The sequence below is a fragment of the Felis catus genome, chromosome A3, assembly GCF_018350175.1.
Source record: "Felis catus isolate Fca126 chromosome A3, F.catus_Fca126_mat1.0, whole genome shotgun sequence".
In the NCBI taxonomy this organism is placed as follows: Eukaryota; Metazoa; Chordata; class Mammalia; order Carnivora; family Felidae; genus Felis; species Felis catus.
This window is the reverse complement of record NC_058370.1, coordinates 71105910-71126108: the sequence shown is the minus strand read 5'-3', so window position 1 is coordinate 71126108 and position 20199 is coordinate 71105910. Positions and strand designations below refer to the sequence as shown.

Genomic DNA, 20199 nt, shown 5'->3' with positions numbered 1-20199 from the left:
ATTTGCTTGACAACCACTTACCTAACACTTACTATGCTCCATTCTTCTAAATGTTTAAAAAATTAATTCATTCAATCCAGCATAATCCTTACAACAATTCTACTAACTAAGGATTATTGTAATTGTCATTTTACAAATGATGAAACTAAAGATATAAGAAATTAAATCAAAGTCACAAACGTAGTAAGAGATTAGGAATCCAATTCAGGTACATGGGCTTTCAAGGCCACTGCTATTTTCATTATTCAATGTAACTGTTTAAATAAACTGATAAGTATAAATAGGCTCATGAGTTAAATTGTAGACAGTTCCCTAGGGGAATAATTCTAAGTCACTGTGTAAAATAAGTCACTAATTCTACTAGTTAATGAACCATTTTTTGTTGATTTATTCTGTGGATCTAGAGTCTTGTTGTCAAAGAAAATCCAACCCAAACTCGTAACCATTATCAAGTATTGATTAATGTGAATTTCAGTAGTAACTTACGTTTATTAAATCTGTACTACCAGCTTAATGCTATTATGCATTTTATCTGAGCTTCCTCCAATAATATTCATAACAATCCAATGAGGTAGGCACTATTGTTATCCCAATATTCCAAATTAGAAACTCAGCCTCACAGAAGTATATAACTTCCTATATTCAGTTGCTCCTAAGTGGCTCAGTCATGGCTTGAATTGGATCTAATTTATTTCAGAGTTCAAACTATTAACTTCAGGACTTGTCATTTGCGATAACACTTAGAAATGTAGTAAAACAGTTCATTACTGACTTCAGAATTTATTCAACATACCTAACATGAAGTAATTGGGCATTGCTTTCATTTCTCCCTGAGAATATAATCAAGTTCAATCTTTGCTTCTTCTGGTCACCTTATTTGTCCCAAGGTCTGCACATACCAAAGGGATATATTTAAAAAGTGAAGATGACAAAATAATTCCTAAAAACCTTTTATATTTCATGGTAAAAGTCTTGCCTTTTTCCTCCCTTGTTTTCCTATATCCAGGACACTGCCTGACTTTCATGGACATGAGATAACAATTTATTCCTGCTTACTTTAGGTGACTGTTGCCGGCACAGCCACAGATTCCTACCTCTTCTTCAAACCTTGTATCTATCTCTGCTACATAATCTTGGTTCTATCAGACTCTTCCTGCACTTTCTCTGTTGCTATCACAAGGGGGCAGTTGGCATGGTAACACTCAATGGCCTTCTGAAAACTGTCACTTATTTTTATTCCTTTAATGACAAGCTAGGTGATCAAAGTATGGCTGTTTCAATTTTTACTTTTTTTTGTATATGAAATACAAAGTATCTTTCACGGATATTAGTGCATAGTAGGCATTCAATAAAGATTTCTACAGGATTCAGAGTGTCTCTGAAGCAGGGGTGGAAACTGGTGTCCTCATTTGTATATCTAGTGCCATGTCTGGATGGGGGAATCTCAGTAAATATAAATCATATTAATCAATGAAATGATCTTTAAACTCTTGCTGTTTCTTTTCTATGTTACTATTCATTATTTATTGATTAATGTATTTCATACTTTTAAAAAAAAGATTTTATTTTTAAGTAATCTCAATGCGGAACTCGAATTTACAAACCCTGAGATGGAGAGTCGCAGGCTGTAACGACTGAGCCAGTCAGGTGCCCCAGTGCATTTTATACTACTTATGAATCTAAATTATTTTCTTCTCATCCTAGAGTGTTTATGTCATTATGGGACTTTCAAATCATTAGCAAAGATCTGTACTGATAGGGCTTTCTTTTGTCTACCTTCAGAAACATAAAAAATATATATGCATTGTATTTGAATTTGGTTCTCTATGGCAAGCAGAAATAACTAGAAATTTTCTTTTCAGGTAACAGAACAGGGGCACCCGGCTGGCTCAGTCAGTAGAGCATGAGACTCTTAATCTCAAGGTTGTGAATTCGAGGCCCACATGTGGTGCAGAATTTATTTAAATTAAAAAAAAATTAATAATAACAAAACATATTAAGCCAGTAAGAGCTGCACTTACATTTTGGATAAATACTTTATAGTTAAGTCAGAATATCTGTGCAGGAGCAAAATGTTACATTACTCTTCATTTTCTCTAATAATAGATTCACTCGTGTCTGTGAAGAGAATTTACAAGATGAAGATACGGTGACTGAATTGGCAAAAACTAGAGAACACACTCCACACATAGACAAATGGGAAGACTTCTGGGCAGGAGGTAGGAGGACCTGTGGTCTCAGTTCTACCACTAATTAGCAGTTTGCTATTGAAGTCATTTTACTCTTTTCCAATTAAGTATCATTAAAAAAAACAGTGAGAGGTCAGTGACACAAATTATTTTTAAAAATGTAATCAGGTCTATTGCTAACAATCAACAAGATACTGTGGAATTGGTTTTACGTGTGTGCAAAACTGTGTTACTTATTTCAGTCTCTGAGAAAACCAAATCCATATTATCTGTTCACACAAAGGATGGGTTTAGTCATTGCTTGAGCTTATGGTATTTGCCTAGAGATTCTGGCCTTTCAACAGACTTAACCTGGAGGTTTGAACTATTGACTTAATTTCACAGAATCTCATAGTTTTCTGAACTACAAATTGGGGAGATTCATGTTTACTTACCTGCTAAAGTATTGCATGGATTAGTTAACAGAGGAAGAGCACACATTTTGGAGTCCCACAGTTTCTATTCTTTCTTCATGTTTTAAATGACTTCTATCTTGAAAGAGATATTTGCTTTACATCTGCCAAGACTGCTTATTTCATCATCTATTTTTTTTTTATTACCTTAGTAGTTTGGAAAGTCCAATTTACTCAGTGAATAGCTAGCACCCTCACCCTCCTACTGTTTTATTACTTTAGCAATGAAAGTTTACTAACCTATTTTAATATTTATTCTGAACATCCCTAATAGTTACCTCTTTTTAAGTTCATTCCCTTTGTTGGTTTAAATTGAACACAAAGAGGTTATAGGAAAATCTTGAATTTTCCCGTAGTTCCTGTTATGAACATATGTAAAATGCCATGATAAGCTAGTAATTGAAGTAAAATGGGCAATTAGATCAATTATGTATGTGCTTTGGTGATAGTCTGTGTTGACTAAAGGGAATCCAAGGTTAGCCAGCTCCGTAGTAAAGAGACAAAATAATCTAATGTTTGAGACCATAGGTTCCGTGATCATGCAGAACCTATTTCCAAATTAAGTTTATCCCTTTTTATCTGTATGACCTTGGGTAAAGGTCTCAATTTTCTAGGCAAGTCTCTTTGTTTGTAATATTAAGATACTAATAATTTTCTACATATAGATGTTGAAAACATTAAATCAAATGTTGTAAGATAAGAGTGAAGAATAATATTTAATCCATAGGAGATGATCAATAATTTTAAGCAATTATTATTATTATTTTATTATTATTGTAGTTGTATCCTTCCAAGAAATTTTCAGTGATAAAATTTAAAGCATTTGAAGCTGAAACTGAGGCCCCTATATTTTATGGTATCAAATGGCATCCTAAGAAAATTCAGCTCTACAAATTATCAGGGTCTTTTGTACAACAGTTTTAGTGTCTAACCTAAGAAAGTGTAGCACCTGGAGTAGGTTGCAGTATGCTAACTATTCTAGACCTCCACCTAAGGATGTTGATCTCAATTACACAGAACATACTCTTCTTCTTCTTCTTCTTTTTTTAATGTTTATTTATTTTTGAGAGAGAGAGAGCGAGAGCGAGAGAGCGAGAGAGAGAGAGAGAGAGAGAGAGAGAAAGTGTGAGTGGGGGAGGGGTAGAGAGAGGGATACACAGAATCTGATGCAGGCTCCAGGAGCTGAGCTGTCAGCACAGAGCCTGATGTGGAACTCGAACTCACAGACCACCAGATCATGACCTGAGCCGAAGTCAGATGCTTAACCAACTAAGCCACCCAGGCACCCCAGAACATACTCTTCTGTGTATTAGTTTCCTAGTGTGTTATTTTGTACTCATGAGTATTTTCTGACTTACCAGAAATTGAGTATGGAAAACAAGTGAAAATATATATCATAATTTTTCCATGTTTTCTTTATTTTTACAAAGCTATAAATAAAAATGTTCTTTGTACATTTAAAGATATATTATTTTTAAATGAAAAGCATAGGCACTTTCAATTTAATAGCAGGCAGACAAATATATCTGATATTTTGCAACATGTCCTGTACCATATACAAAATAATGATAAGTTCCAAATGGCACCTAAATATTTTCAACAGACCAGGAGTATTTGAGACTTGGACAATGATTGTATCTAATATTTATTGGTCAGTAGATACAAATTACCTTACACTCCTCTATGCTGTGTTGTGCTATGTGGTATGTCATAGCACACTGATCTACACTGCTTTATTTATAATCCCAATCCAAAATGCTCCATAAACTAAAAAAATCTACAAAATTCAGCAAATTCATTTGATGGCAAACATGAAATGAAGGATGTGAGGTTCTTTGTAGTCCTTATTTTTCCTGGTTAGGTAGCTCTCTCTATGTTTCACTGCAGCAATATTATGCCATCTGATTATGAAGTGCTGTCATAGATGTTACTGGGAATATTATGCAATACACAATATATGCACTATATTTCCTTTCTAAAATCTGAATGATTCTGAATTCCTGTAACATGACTTGCTCCAAGTATTTTGGAAAAAAAAAAAAAAACATTTTGGACCTCTACGAAGGATATTACTATATACCTAAACTTTAGAGGATTAAATGAGAGAAGTAACCAGCATCATTAAAAAGACAAGAATTTCAAGCGCCCCCAAAGTCACTTTGAACAACAAGAGACTCAATTTGGGGGAATTTCTGTCCCCCAAAGTCATTTTGAACAACAAGAGACTCAATTCTCCTTATGTAAATGTATTAAACTGGCCAAAAGTTGTCTAAATTCACACCATTTCCTGATCAAACTGGTGTAAACTTGCCTTTCCATAGTCAATAGCATCTAGCACTTCTCCAAGAAGCTTGTCAATTTTTCTGTAAAACAAGACTGTCACTCTTCTTTCTCTCATATGTCAAGATAAAGTCCAGAGAGTATCGCTTACTCACAAAAGTTGAAACTACATTCCATATCCTCCTGATGATTTGTCTTGCTCTTGCTTTTTTGGGCACATGGATATTCCATGTGCTGAAGGAAGTGATAGATAAAACTATGAATGATGTGTGTAAACATCATACTTGTCATAAGCATCTATCATCATCTTCTCAGGAATAAAACTATATATATATATATATATATATATATATATATATATATATATATATGCCATCAAGAATTTCTTTCCAAATAAGTTGTGTTTGAAGTGAGGACTGTTGTTGTGTCAGTTATTTTTAACCTCTCTGGTATCCAACCTTCTCTGACCTTTATTATTATAATATGAGTCACTACTGAGCTATATTTAATGTTATGTGTTAATACAGCCCCAGAACTGGCATGAGCCTCTACAGCTGCACATAGAGTAAGCTAGTTAGCATGGACTTCAGTGGGTAAATTGGAAGCTATAGATATAAGGTGAAAGAAACAATAGGATGTTTCCAACAATAGAAAATTAGTTGAATAAAAAAATTATGGCAGGGCGCCTGGGTGGCGCAGTCGGTTAAGCGTCCGACTTCAGCCAGGTCACGATCTCGCGGTCCGTGAGTTCGAGCCCCGCGTCGGGCTCTGGGCTGATGGCTCGGAGCCTGGAGCCTGTTTCCGATTCTGTGTCTCCCTCTCTCTCTGCCCCTCGCCCGTTCATGCTCTGTCTCTCTCTGTCCCAAAAATAAATAAACGTTGAAAAAAAATTAAAAAAAAATTATGGCAAATCCTTAAGAGGTAGCAATGTACAAGTGTTAAAAACTATCATGCAAAATGCAATATATTTAAAGATGGAAAATTATCAGAGAAATTTAAAAAGTAATATTTAAAAGCAATATGGAAGTTCAATACCAACTTTGCTACACACATAAGCATTCACATATATGCAAATTATATATAATATTTGTTTGAAGAAAGGACCATGAAATCTTTTGACTCTAAAACATTTGTGGCAATAATTCCAATGGAGCTGAGTTAGTAGTGATTTTCATTTCCATTTATTTGCCTTTCTTCATGAGCAGGAGTTTCAGGTACTTAGCATTCTTGAGAACATGTGGTATTCCTATTTATTTCTTTTAGCCATTTTCCACTGTTTTTTCTTACAGATTCATCAGAATTCTTCACATTTGGGGCTACTAATTAATGGTCAGTAACATATGTTGCGACGATAGTTCCCAATTCATGGCTTGCCTTTTCATCCTTATTTTATTTTTCTTCATTTTTATCTGTCATGATCTTAAGTTCCTTATTTTATTTTTACTAAGTTATTTATTTTATTTATTTTATTTTTTTTTCAACGTTTATTTATTTTTGGGACAGAGAGAGACACAGCATGAACGGGGGAGGGGCAGAGATAGAGGGAGACACAGAATCGGAAAGAGGCTCCAGGCTCTGAGCCATCAGCCCAGAGCCCGACACGGGGCTCGAACTCCCGGACCGCGAGATCGTGACCTGGCTGAAGTCGGACGCTTAACCGACTGCGCCACCCAGGCGCCCCAATTTTTAAGTATTTATTTAAAGTCAAATTTCTCATCGTATAAATGTTCTAATTTATGCTTCATAACCAATGCTATATATGTGTAGACATATGTAGATAAATGTAGTATATATGTATATGATAAGTGTAGATGATGACACATATATAGGTAATAATCAACTGCCCTTATCTAGTTTTACCTCATGGATCAATAGTAAATCTATCAAACACAACTGTTCATATATATTAATTGGACCCCTTTCACTACATTTATCTATTTGCCCATTCCTATTCTGGTAATAAAATTAACAACCATAGCTTATAATAATAGTTAGCATTAAGTAAGGCAAATATTCTATCCAATTCTGATTCTTCATGGATGTTTGGTGGCTCTGGCTCCTTCTTTCCCACACAAATTTAGAATCATTTTGTGAAATCTTCTCACATACTCATCAAAAAGCATGTTGAGATTCCTACCAGAATGACATTGAATCTATAGTTTAATTTAGGATGAATTAAAACATTTAGAATATTAAGCCTTTGATAACTTGAACATAATATATATCTTCATCAATGTAGGTCTTCTCTTATATATTTTAATAAAAAGTACAATAGTCTCTATAAGATCTTAAATATATTTAATTCGATTTATTTTTAGTTACTTTGCATATTTGCTGCAGTTTTATGTTGTATGCTTGAAATTTCATTTTCTAAATGTTTGTTGTTGATGTATAGGAATGTAATTGAGGAGTGTCTTGGTTGAGCATCCAACTTTTGATTTTGGCTCAGGTCATGGATTCACGGTTTTGTGGATTTGAGCCCCGTGTCAGGCTCTGCACTGACAGCATGGAGCCTGCTTGGGATTCTCTCTCTCTTCCTCTCTCTCTGCTTCTCCTCAGCTTGTGTTGTCTCTGTTTCTCTCAAAATAAATAAATCAATATTTTTTTAAGAGAAATATAGTGGAATTTCATATATTACCTTTTTATTTAAAATTTTTAAAAATATTTTTATTTATTTTTGAGAGAGAGAGAAAGAGAGAGAGAGAGAGAGAGAGAGAGAGAGAGAGAGAGAGCGCTAGTGGGGGAGAGGCAGAGAGAGACACACACACAGAATCTAAAGCAGGCTCCAGGCTCTGAGTTGTCAGCACAGAGCCTGTTGCAGGGTTTGAACTCATGAGCTGTGAGATCACAACCTGAGCCAAAGTCGGATGCTCAACCCACTGAGCCACCCAGGCACCCCCATATATTGCGTTTGTACCCAACAAACTGTTAGTTTTAGCTCCTTATCTATAGTTTCTTCTGGATTTTTACACATAACATATCATCTGTAAATAATGACAGCTTTTGTTCTTTTACTATTTTTGTAATAGTTTTGTTTCTTTTCCTTGCCTTATTGGACTGGCTGGAGTATTCTGTATGGTACAAAATAGAATGGTGTTAGTGGGTGTCATCATCTTTTTCCTGAATTTGAAGAAAATGCTCCCAGTATTTACACTTAATTATTGTAATTTTAGTAGTTTTTTTCATTAATAGCTTTTAGATAGTTCAGAGAATTCTTTCTTCTTCAAACGTTCCTAAGAACTTTATTTTTAAATTATCATTCTTATCAAAAAAGTAAGCTCCTGAAGGCAGGAATTTTCATCTGTCTATTTTGTTCATTGGTTATCTCTAGTACTTAGAAGAATGGCACATAGTAAATGACCAAAAAATAGTGTGTTGTTAAATTGGATGTTGAGTTTTATACACCTTTTTTTCTGCATTTATTTTGATAATCACACAAATCTTCACATTAATCTGCCAATATACTGAATTACATTAATATATTTTATTTTTTAAAAATAATATTTTTTAATATTTTATTTATTTTGAGAGAGAGAGAGAGAGGGCAGAGAGACAGGGAGACACAAAATCTGAAGCAGGCTCCATCCAGCCTCTGAGATGTCAGCACAGAGTGTGATGCAGGGCTGGAACCCACGAACCATGAAGTCATGACCTGAGCTGAGTTAAGGACATTTAACAACTGAGCCACCCAGATGCCCCCATTAAGATATGTTCTAATGTTAAACCAGCTTTGCATTTTTAAGTTTTCCTACAAGAAAGCAGATGTTAAGAGGTACGACAGACATTTCTGTGGCTGTACAAATTCTGTAGCAAAATATATTATTTTCTTTTTTATCCTTCCTTCTTTCCTTCCTTCCTTCCTTCCTTCCTTGCTTCCTTCCTTCCTTTCTTTCAAGAGTATGAACAGGGGAGAGGGACAAAAGGAGAGAGAGAGAGAGAGAAAGAGAGAGGGAGAGAGAGAGACAGACAGAGAGAGGGAGAGAGAGAGAGACAGAGAGAGAGAGACAGAGTGAGAGAGAGAGAATCTTAAGCAGGCTCCATGCTCAGTGCAGAGCCCAACATGGGCCTCAATCCCAAGACCCTGGGATCATTACCTGAGCCAAAATCAAGAGTTGGACACCTAACTGAATGATCCATTCAGGTGCCCCAGTAGCAAAATAGATTCTTATCATCAAGGAAAATATGGTATCAAGCTAAAACTATCATTTTAGGGTATACCATACTTTCTCTTTCTCCTCAGTTATCAATGCTGAAAGAAGACAGGGCAGTATGTTACTGCACACAAAATAAAAATGTATTCACTACCTTCCAAATATTTGTTTTCCAAATTAATGTGTGAAGATATGGGCTTATGGGGTAAAGTTCAAAACCATAATTTTGTTAATTAGTGTGCTAGAACTAGATGTGATACACATCAGCTACGCAATTTGCATGGGAAAGTCAATGATGAAGATGAGCTAACAAGGAGATGGGTACTAAAGCACGTTTAAGTTATATTATCAGCTCTAGCCTTGTTTTTCTCTCTGACTAAAGTATTAGAAAAAATTAAAACCCTCAATTAATTCTTCCCTATTAATAATTTTGCTGTACCTTTTTCTCCTTCCAAACCTGAGATTGTATATTGTCTTGCTGTTTGAGACTTCATAAGAAATATTCTTCTGATAAGCTATATGGTGCTTCCCATGTCTAATCATGTCTTAGAATTATGAGTTGTTTTCCCATTGAATATTCCTCTGCCTGGTTATGTTCTTGAATTTATAAATAGAAAATCAGGCTTTCCCTTGCTCAGCAACTCCTAGACATGAAAGATGCCTCAGAAGGAAGTGATCCTTTAACTGCATACATGGCAAAATATACATGTTACTCACATACACAAAAATGGACTTTCTAACCAACTTCACAGGCACTTTGATTGTCAGGGAGGTGTTTCTAAATTTGATATTGGCAAATTTCATTAATTTTGCAGCAAAATAAAATCTAGGATATTAGTATTGCTTATTGACTACTTTAATGGTAGAGATTCATACCAGCAACATATATTTAACATTAACATTGGTTAATTACAGAAGGAAGAATAAAATTAGAGTTCTCACAGCATCCCTTTTTCCTAAATGTCATATAAAACCCAGTCTGTGGCAGATGCAAATATCCCTTGGGTAATTTCTCTGGCCCTGATTAAAAATTTGTGACATCATTATTAATTTTTATACTAACTATCACATCTGTTTGATAAAATGTCTTTTAGAGGTGTTATAAATTAGGGCAATCCCAGCCATGGACAAAATATCAAATTGGGTATTATATTTCTTTCACTCATTCATCACTAATATCATGCCTTAGTACTTTTTCATGTTCTAATCCCTGAATTTCCACTGCTGTCCTCTGTCTGGATCCAGATCTCCTGCTTCCCTCGTTTACCCTAACAAAGCCTAGCTACGTCTCATTCACAGTTGTATATAGATGATTGTGTTTGATATAATTATTCTTGGAGGTGTTTACATTTAATAGAGACACAGGTTATGTGTACCCAATATTTCCCCCTTTCACCAAAATGTTGGCTGTGTAAAAGACTATATCAAGGTACACGGAGCTTTCTGTACTCCCTGGTCACCAGTAAGGAGCTTGGAGGGGTAAAGTGCAAAAACAGATAGCATCCTGTAAAAGTATTTTCAAGCTGAACTACAATGACAAGGACATTTCTGAGATATCTTGTTTGAAAGGTAGGAAGACTAATGATGTGGGACCTTTACAATATTTCATTGTCAGTCAGTTTCATTTGTAATGACACCAAATATAATTTATTTGTCTACTCTCTAGGAGCAACATCACTTGGGCAAAATTTCTTTCACATTGGTAATCAGATATTTCTCCCTGAACACTCTTCCCAAGGGTAATGATATAGCATATGTAGTTGGCTCAGGAATATTGATTAGGAAAAAAAGGTGGGGAAAAGTGTTGATTCTTTTTTGATATTCCCACTCTTAACACACCTTGCTTAAGATTCTATCAAGCTCTCTGATGGTTTCAGCCATAGTCTAAAGAATAAGGCTAAAATTGCTGTGTAAATTGCAGTTGTTGGATAGTTGCTGCCAATAGAGCATTGTAAAAGTCTTATGAGACTGCATTCACACTACAGCAGAGTACCATGATCAACTACTTTCTCTACCATGGGTGCAAGAGGGGAGATAGGGCAGTTAATGTGTCAAATTACTACTGGCTCTTCTGGATGATATATGAGGGATCATAACCTGGTGATCTATTTGGAAGATATGGCCTTTGTCTTTATTGTCAACAAATTATAAGAAGTTGTAATGCTTTTGAAACAAATTATTTCTTTTCTTTGCATTTTTTATTTGAAGGGTTTGCCCTGTCCACAAAACTGAATGAACTGTTCCAACTATATAAATGTGGAAGTGCTCCTGAGAATTAAGGAACAGAAAGAGTGCATGACGATCAACTTGTTTTGCTTTTGAATAAATGAATCTGGCAAAATCATAATGTGGACATTATAAAATTAAATATTACTTTGTTATATTTATGTATGTCAGTGTAGGTCTTTACACTTTCAAAATATTTCTCCATTAGATTTTTTGAAATCCTAATCCCCGTAACAGCCTAGTGAGATATAGAAGGGGAGTGCTAGTATCCCTACCTTATGAAGCATGAAACTGGATACACATCAAATCAGTGATTGTTCAGGGACAAGATGTAAGGCATTCAACCTTAAAAAATAATAATATTTCTGTTATACTACTTTAACTTCTGTTAAACCACATAAAGAAGGAGGAACACCAAATGTGAAAGCCACTTATATGTCAAACACTATACTAGTAGCTATTTAATAATTATCTCCTTTAATTATCATCCTAGCTCTCTGAGGTTGTTGATAATTATTTTCATTTTATGAATTTTATGAATAAGGACACTAAGTTTCAGAAAGATTAATTAACTTACGTAATGAATACAACAGGTATATGGCAAAGGTAGCATGCAGCATTAGGGGTGGATGATGCCAAAAACTACTACTTTGAGGGATATTATCTAACCTTCAACTGATCCATCATTAGCAAACTACTCTTTTCCTAAATGGGCCACTGGTTTATGACCTCTTTTCTGGCTTCTCTTTAGATCTTCTCTCTGCCAAGTATAATCTATATGCTGGCACTGGCAACCAAGATAGTAATTTTCCTTTGCTAGTGGCGGAGGTTGTGCTTTGCTCATGAGTCACATCTTGTTCAAACCTTTATTATGCCACTTACAACAATGGACAGATCATCTAGGCAGAGAATCAATAACAAAACAATGGCTCTGAATGACACTTGGACCAGATGTACTTGATAGACATATTCAGAACTTTTCATCCCAAAGCAGAAGAATACACATTCTTCTTGAGTGCACACAGAACATTCTATAAGATAGATCACATACTGGGTCACAAAATAGCCATCAACAAATATAAAAGTATGGAGATCATACCATGCATATTTTCAGGTCACAACACTGTGATACTTGAAATCAACCACAAGAAAAAAATTTGGAAACCTGCCAAATACACGGAGGTTAAAGAACATCCTACTAAAGAATTAATGGGTCAACCAGGACATTAAAGAAGAAATGTAAATATATATGGAAGCAATGAAAACATGACAGTCCAAACCCTTTGGAATGCAGGAACGGCAGTCCTAAGAAAAAAAATACATTGCAATCCAGGCCTATCTCAAGAAGCAAGAAAGGTATCAGATATAGAACCTAACCTCACATCTAAAGGAACTAGAAACACAGCAGCAAAGAAAGCCCAAAGCCAGCAGAAGAAGAGAAATAATAAAGATCAGAGCAGAAATAAATAATATAGCATCCAAAAAAACAAGTAGAACAGATCAATGAATCTAAGAGCTGCTTTTTGAAAGAATAAACAAAATTGATAAACCTCTAGTCACACTTCTCAAAAACAAAAGAGAGAGGACCCAAATAGATAAAATCATGAATGAAAGAGGAGAGATTACAACCAACACCACAGAAATACAAACAATTATTAGAGAATATTATGAAAAATTATATGCCAACAAACAGGACAACCTGGAAGAAACGGACAAATTCCTAGACCCCTAGACATTACCAAAACTCAAAAGGAAAGAAATAGAAAATTTGAACAGACCCATAACTAGTGAGAAATTGAATCAGTTATCAAAAATCTCCCAACAAATAAGAGTCGTTGGCCAGATGGCATTCCAGGGGAATTCTACCAGACATCTGAAGCAGAGTTAATACCTATTCTTCTCAAGCCATTCCAAAAAATAGACACACAAGGAAAGCTTCCAGACTCATTCTATGAAGCCAGCATCACCTTGATTCCTAAACCAAAGACCCCACTAAAAAGGAGAGTTACAGGCCAATATCCTTGATGAACATGGATGAAAAAATTCTCAACAAGATACTAGCAAATCAAATTCAACAGCATATAAAAAGAATTATTTACCATGATCAAGTGGGATTCATTCCTGGGCTGCAGGGCTGGTTCAATATTCACAAATCAATCAATGTGATACATCACATTAATAGATGAAAGGATAAGAACCATATGATCCTGTCAATAAATGTAGAAAAAGCATTTGACAAAGTGCAGCATATTTTCTTTTTTTTTTTTTTTAATTTTTTTTTCAACGTTTTATTTATTTTTGGGACAGAGAGAGACAGAGCATGAACGGGGGAGGGGCAGAGAGAGAGGGAGACACAGAATCAGAAACAGGCTCCAGGCTCCGAGCCATCAGCCCAGAGCCCGATGCGGGGCTCGAACTCACGGACCGCGAGATCGTGACCTGGCTGAAGTCGGACGCTTAACCGACTGCGCCACCCAGACGCCCCCAGCATCTTTTCTTAATAAAAACTCTCAAGAAAGATGGGACAGAATGAATATACCTTAACATTATAAAAGCCATATATGAAAGACTCACAGCTAATATCATCCTCAATGGAGAAAAACTGAGAGCTTTCCCCTGAGATCAGGAACATGACAGGAAGGTCCACTCTCACCACTGCTGTTTAGCAGTGCTAGCAAGTACTAATCTCAGCAATCAGACAACAAAATGAAATCAAAGGCATCAAAATTGGCAAAGAAGTCAAACTTTCAATTTTCACAGATGACATGATACTCTACAGGGGAAACCCAAAAGACTCCACCAAAAACCTGCTAGAACTGATACATGAATTCAGCAAAGTCACAGAATATAAAATCAATGTGCAGAAATCAGTTGCATTTCTATGCACCAATAATGAAAGAGCAGAAAGAGACATCAATGAATCAATCCCATTTACAATTGCACCAAGAACCATAAAATACCTAGGAATATACCTACCTACCCAAAGAGGTAAAAGATCTGTATGCCAAAAACTATAGAGAGCTCATGAAAGAAATTGAAGAAGACACAAAGAAATAGAAAAACATTCCATGCTCATGGATTTGAAGAAATCCAAAGCAATCTACACATTCAGTGCAATCCCAATCAAAATAACACCAGAATTATTCACAGAGCTAGAACAATCTTAAAATTTGTATGGAACCAGAAAATAATAGCCAAAGTAATGTTCAAAAAGAAAACTAAAGCGGGAGGCATCAGAATCCTGGACTTTAGCCTCTACTACAAAGTTGTAGTCATCAAGATGGTATTGGCACAAAAGAGACACATAGACCGATGGAATAGAGAACCCAGAAATGGACCCACAAATGTATGGTCAACTAATCTTTGACAAAGCAAGAAAGAGTATCCAGTGGAAAAGACAGTCTTTTTAGCAAACGGTGCTGGGAGAACTGGACAGCAGCATGCTGAAGAATGAAACTGGACCATTTTATTACACCATACACAAAAATAAGTTCAAAATGGATGAGAGACCTAAATGTGAGACAGGAAACCAACAAAACCCTAGAGGAGAAGAACCGGCAACAACATCTTTGAGCTCAGCCACAGCAACTTCTTACTGAACACATCTCCAAAGGCAAGGGAAATAAAAGCAAAAATGAACTATTGGGATGTCATCAAGATAAAAAGCTTCTGCAGAGCAAAGGAGACAATCAACAAAACTGAAAGGCAATGAACAGAATGGGAGAAGATATTTGCAAATGCCATACCAGATAAAGGGTTAGTATCAAAAATCTATAAAGAAATTACCAAACTCAACACCCAAAAAACAAATAAAACAATGAAGAAATGGGCATAAGACATGAATAGGCACTTTCCAAAGACATCCAAATGGCTAACAGACACATGAAAAGATGCTCAACATCACTCCTCATCAGGGAAATACAAATCAAAACCACACTGAGATATCACCTCACACGGGTCAGAGTTGCTAAAATTAACAACTCAGGAAACAACAGATGTTGGTGAGGATGTGGAGAAAGTGCAACCCTCTTGCATTGTTGGTGGGAATGAAAACTAGTGCAGCCACTGTGGAAAACAGTGTGGAGCTTCCTCAAAAACTTAAAAATAGAATTATCCTATGACCCAGAAATAGCACTGCTAGGAATCTACCCAAAAGATACAGGAGTGCTGATTTATAGGGGCACATGTACCCCAATTTTTATAGCAGTGCTATCAACAATAGCCAACTTATGGAAAGAACTCAAATGTCCATCAACTTATGAATGAATAAAGATGTGGTATATGTACACAATGGAATACTACTTGGTGATGAAAAAGAATGAAATCTTGCCATTTGCAACAATGTTGATGGAACCAGAGGGTATTGTGCTGAGTGAAATAAGTCAGTCAGAAAAAGACAGATATCATATGTTTTCACTCAAATGTGGAATTTGAGAAACTTAACAGAAGACCATAGGGTAAGGGAAGGAAAAATAAGTTACAAACAGGGAGGCAAACCATAAATATAGAGAACAAACTGAGTGTTGTTCTAAGTCTCTATATTTAGACTCATAAATATAGAGAACAAACTGAGTGTTGATGGGGTCGGGTTCCCTGATTGGCAGGGAAAATGAGTGATGGGCATTGAGGAGGGTACTTGTTGGGATGAGCACTGGGTGCTGTAAATAAGTGATGGATCACAGGATTCCACTCCTGATGCCAAGACTACAGTGTATGTTAGCTAACTTGACAAAGCATTATTTAAAAATATAAATAAAATAAAATAAAATGTGTTTTGAAAAAAAACTTTGTGAGATGCTACATTTAAAATTGTAAATACCTCATCCAGAGTCAAAAAAATAAGAGTGTATTTTATATAACTAAAAACATTGTGAAATTTTAATTTCACTTACTATAAAATATATGTAGAACTTAAACAAGATTATACATTTAAAGTGTCAGACAAGATGCCAGGTACATTGTATTTTTTTCCCCTTTTACTTTGAATCCTTACCTGCTTTTTAGGGTTTCTGGCTAGTAAGTTCCATGTATTGTTTGCTATTTGGGATGGGTTTTTTTTTCCTGTTCTGTAAACAAAAATAGAAACTAAACTTCATCATATTACATATTAAGAGGCTATTGTATGAATCCCCATAATAATAAGCAATCTGTTTGATAAATTTGATCTTGAAATTCTCCTAACCATATTTTTTAGACAATGCATTATGCTGGTATCTTTTAAAAAAAATAGAAATTTGACATTTTTGGAAAACATTCCGTACAGCCTTGATGAGAGGATGTTCCTAAAAGATATGAATCTTATATCTGATTTACATCTCTAACTCAATCTTTGAGACTCCTTCCATTATGGTTCTGCAAATGTGACTGGAATATAAACCTTGAGTAGCAAACCTGGAAAGCTTCTGAAAACCAGTTTTTGCCACTTCTTTAGTGAAAGCATTTCTTGGAGTTGCCCTTCATTTTTGGAATACGGTTTTGTTTTAATGTTCATAAATTTCTCAGATTTGTCATTAATGTAAATGTTTTATTTGAGAGAGAGAGAGAGAGACAGAGTGCGAGTGGGGGAGGGGCAGAGAGAGAGGGAGACACAGAATTTGAAGCAGACTCCAGGTTCTGAGCTGTCAGCACAGAGCCTAATGTGGGGATTCAACTCATGAACCATGAGATCAAGACCTGAGTCAAAGTCAGACACTTAACTGATTGAGGCACCCAGGCTCCTCTGACAAATTTCTCAGATTTGAAAGCCTTCCCAAACCTACCTCTGTTTCTCTTATGCCATTCTGAATCATTTTAGACCAATGATAATTCCTTCTAAATGTAAAATTAGCAATCTATACCACACCTTGTACCACTTAGTTCTAATTACTCTATTAGAGTTATTGCCTCTCTCTAACTAGATGTATATTTCTTGGGTGTTCTGTAAACCCTAGGCCTAAGCTTAAATCAGAACTATGACTAGACACCTTGAAGTTTTGTTCTATAGTACTTAAATTGCAGTCATTGGGGAAAATTATAATGCAAAGGGGAACTTTCCTCTGTAGTATATGCCATGCTCCAACTTGGCTAAGAATGGCAAATTAATTTGATCTTTTGTACCATTTATTATAAACTGATGGTAAACTGCTACGTTGAAGAGTATTTAGAGACTCTATCAGCATTCAGTAAGTAATGATTAGTTAGCAATCCTTTCCTCAGCATAGGAAGTAGGGGTGGGGTAAGTGCTAGAATACATGGACACCCTTTTATTATTATCACCATTTCTTTTCTACTTTCTGAGTTACTTTCATATTTTTCATACCAGTTTTTACATAGAGGAATTAGAATTATTAATGAAATAATAAAAAATATAAGCAAATTATTTCCATATTATTTCAAAAGTTAAATCTGAGTAATTACTTCTAAACGGTATGCTTCTCATAGCTAGAGTCAAAGGACAAGAAAATAAGAAGCCATAGAAGTATGATTCAACTATTGAATTTCTTCCCTTCAATCCATGAAGACAATAATACCAGGCCTTTTTTTTTTTTTCAACTTTTTTTTTTTTTTTTTTTTTTGGGACAGAGAGAGACAGAGCATGAACGGGGGAGGGGCAGAGAGAGAGGGAGACACAGAATCGGAAACAGGCTCCAGGCTCCGAGCCATCAGCCCAGAGCCTGACGTGGGGCTCGAAATCACGGACCGCGAGATCGTGACCTGGCTGAAGTCGGACGCTTAACCGACTGCGCCACCCAGGCGCCCCACCAGGCCTTTTAGATGCCATAAAGAATAAAGCCTTCTTTTGTACCCAATTTATAGTCTGTTTTTCCCCCTACAAACTAATGAATTATTGAGACATTACATTCTGTTATGTATAAACAATATGTGTCATTAATTCATAGAAACTTAGCCCATGTAACAAGACATCATCTCACAATGGGAGGGGCATTTACACACACATTCTCCTTTCTCTCTATTATCCTCTAGTTTACTTCCATTGGGAATCCTTCCTTGTTTCACCCAACATGACTTAAGGCATCTCCAGGAATCATAGAAATCTCTTAGTACATGACTGTTTAAATGTATCTGTCTATCTAACTCTTCATTACTGACATGTTCTACTTTCCTTTATTGTACACTCTTTTCCACCCTCCCCATTATTTGTGACTTCAATGAGAACATAAACTGCACTTGAGAGTTCTTTTCAGAGTAATTATTATCAACTGAATGGGGAATTCTCCGATATATATGCAATTTTTTTCCAAAATGAATGGGAGTAAACAAGTCGATCTGGTACCAGGAAAAAAAAAAAACACAACTATGGATAAGAATCTGGCTTGTTATTCAGAATTCAACTTAGTATCACTTCTTGCAAGAAGGTTTTTTTGAACTTAACAAATTTATCTTGAGGTTGTGCTATTTTCTGTTTTTGCATGCCTTCATAAGATTCTATGCTTACCTGAATCAGCATATATAATGTATTTTATGTTTATTAGCTTATGGGTTAGCTCTGAGTTTTTTCTGTAGGGAAAAAAATCTCATTTGTTTTTGAATTACTTGGCATAGTACTTGGCATATAGTAGGCTCTGTCTTTGTAGTGAGGGGATAATGTTGCAATCATGGTCAACATGAGAGATACTTTTGGTAGAATAATAAGTAAACAAGTAATAAATTTTTATATCACTGAAATAATTTTATTTCAAAATTTGTTTTAACATTAGGATTTATACCAATTCTCTATAAACCAGCACTTTCATTTTTATAATGATAATAAAATTTTTACAATCACAGAACTACTTTGCATTACTGGAATACTTCTTCTTTATAAAGCCCCAAGTGTTTTATAGCCAATGATATAGCACTCTAATTACAATGTTTTGGGGGACAATAAGTTACTAACAATTCCTTACAGCTCATTAGCATCTGGAATTGAATATTGTAGTGAAGAAGATCTGTGAGAAAGGGTAAACCAACAACCTATTCTAACAAATGAGCCTATGAAACCCCAGCGATGTGGCATGACCTGCTAATCTCTTATGGTTGGTTAATTATGGTGTTAAGGCCAAAACTTATATTTCAAATCTAAAATATGGCCCATGAATCTCTGTCTGCTATGCCTCCACCTATATTTGAGGAAAGTGATTACAGAAAGAAGATCTGCATAAAGTAGAATTGCCAATGACATGAAATCTACCTTCCTGTCTACAACAGAATGTACTAGGATGTGCCTATTAGCCAAAGGCAGGATTTGGTGGGCTAAGGAGTTCCATGCCAATGAGATGGATTGCTTTAAGACTGTTCTGATTAGTGGAAAATCAGGTTGGCAGCTGACAAATTCACCTCATTCTACTTTCTCTTATACAGTGTGAATGGAAAATGCATATGGGGAGGGTGATATGGAAAGAGAAATGGGTGCTTGCTCAATGAAATCATTCAGCTCCTATGAACTGATGACTTATATTGTGCCAGGCACTGTACCAGTGGCATACAAAAAACTGACATGGTCCCAATACTCAAAGTCCTCATAGATTATCAAGAAAAGTGAATATTATTCAGGCTATCAGACAAGAAATTATAAATGTAAAAATGTTTAAAATTGGTACTTAGGAAGCATATTACACAAACACTTGGCTTTATCAAGATGGTTAAGAAAGTTTTCTCTATGTAATTGAATTAAGTTTGAGAATGAACTTAGTACAGGTTAGGACAGAGGGAAAGAACATTCCATGTAGAAAGAATAATATGTTCAAAGACCCTTGGGTGGGAGAAAGAAAGGCTCTTTCAAGTTTCTGAAAGATGGGCAGTACAGCTACAGTGGTGTGAGGAGGGATGTCCCTGCATCTACCTGCTGAGCAGACAGAGCTAAGAATTATATGTGTGTATACTAATCTACATGAACCCGCATCTATATTACTTTCCGTACCA

General features: G+C 35.6%; 1 long non-coding RNA gene across 2 annotated transcripts in view; it reads right to left on the bottom strand.

Moving 5' to 3' along the window:
• The window catches only part of LOC111559710, a 350013-nt gene that overhangs the window by 13552 nt on the left and 316262 nt on the right, over positions 1-20199 (bottom strand). Inside the window, exon 5 of one of the 2 annotated variants that reach the window (XR_002740831.2) lies at positions 16164-16364. The exons of the other annotated variant lie outside the window; for it this stretch is intronic. This is a non-coding gene — a long non-coding RNA (uncharacterized LOC111559710). Of the gene's footprint in view, positions 1-16163; positions 16365-20199 lie in introns of those variants that run through there. 2 annotated transcript variants of the gene reach the window in all.